This window comes from Vombatus ursinus, unplaced genomic scaffold (genome assembly GCF_900497805.2).
Source record: "Vombatus ursinus unplaced genomic scaffold, bare-nosed wombat genome assembly UNPS02000582.1, whole genome shotgun sequence".
Classification (NCBI taxonomy): domain Eukaryota; kingdom Metazoa; phylum Chordata; class Mammalia; order Diprotodontia; family Vombatidae; genus Vombatus; species Vombatus ursinus.
Genome location: NW_020940360.1, coordinates 33,695,178 through 33,696,897, shown reverse-complemented (window position 1 = coordinate 33,696,897; position 1,720 = coordinate 33,695,178).

Sequence of the window (1,720 nt, the reverse complement as noted above, 5' to 3'; positions counted from 1 at the left end):
TCATATGTAATTTATAAGTCAGAGAGTTGACTGCAGGTACTGGGAGGTTATGACTTGCCCATAGTCATAGAGCTAATGTTATGAATGCATGGCAGGTCTTGAGCCCAGCTTTTCCTGACTTCAAGGCTGATTCCCTACCTACTATGTTACACTGCTTCTCATAGAAATGTTTTTTTTTCCTTTTTTTAAGGTGGAGGGAGGTGATATGAAATAAGATTGAAAAAGTATTAGACTGTGCTAGATGTGGAAGGCCTTGAATGCCAAGTAAAGAAATACAAATTAACTCAATATGCATTAGGGAGCTACTGACAATTGTTAAGGAGAGGAGTGGCATGACCAGATACATAAAGCATAACAATCAACACACAGCCCTCCTAACTAGGCGACAGTGGCAGAAATTTTACGTATGCCCTATAACTATTCTGGAGATACCATTAGTGCAAAATTCTTGCATCACTCCAGGAACTTTTCACAGCAAGAAGGAAATACTGTGACTTGGAGAATACTTTTTGCTTTCTAGAACTAAAAGGATAGTCATAGATGTGGCAGGTCCTTTAAGCAAGGGAATGGCTATGCTGTTTTTGTATTAGTTCAATGATAGAGCTCTAGGTATATAACACTTAATAAATACTTGCTGAGTGGAGTAGTTACCTAATAAATTGGTGATTGGGCTCTGTCCCTCTTGATTTAATGATATCCAGGTAACTGATGCTTTCTACAGCGGAAAGGTACAAAACGACTTTCTAAGAACTGACTTTCCTCAAAGTACACAGAGAATTCTTGCCCTAGTCTTCAATGAACTCCCAAGAGCCATGCATTAAGATTGCAGGATCACAACATCAATAAATACACCTCTGCAAAACAGAAGAATGAACTTTTTCACAAACAGGATTCTCCCTACAATTTTAGAGCATAGATTCATCAATCATTACAGATAGAATAGTTAACAGTTAAACTCTAATCCAACCACATTATTTTAGAGTTAAGGACACTGAAGTCCAGGGAAGACCTAACCACAGGTCTATATTATTAAACCTTTATTTGTCTGGAATGATTTGTCTAGAATAGCTGCCTTGAATGCAAAAACACAGGGCTGGGGCTAGGGAGGGGCTGTAGAATTGATTAATTTTTAATAAATGCACCAATTTTTAACACTTGAAAATTCCTATTCTCCAGGGCAAAATATTTATTTTGATAGGTCAAGTTGCATGTATTACAACAAAGATTCCAGTAAACAACAACAACAACGCACATGCAAAATGCATGGGAGAAAAAAATTTTTTTTTAATGAAAAACAATGCAGGGGGAGAGTGATACAACCAATGAAGTGTTATCATTTCAAGTTCTCACTCTGGAAGGCAAAATATTTCTTTTAAGCAGGTGGCCATTCATTCGGGCATTCAAAGAGCATTTTTAAAGTGCCCACTATGTGACAGACACTGTTAGGCACTAGGGATACAAAGACGATGGGGCAGCGAGGTGGTACAGTGGATAGAGCACTGGGCTTGGTATCAGAAAGACTCATCTTTGTGAGTTCAAATCCAGTCTCAGACACTTACTAGCTACGACCCTGTGCAAGTCACTTATACTTGTTTGCCTCAGTTTCCTCATCTGTAAAATGAACTGGAGAAGGAAATGGCAAACCACTCCAGTATCTTTGCCAAAAAAACCCCAAATGGGGTCACAAAGAGTCGGACGTGACTAAACAACAACAAATAAT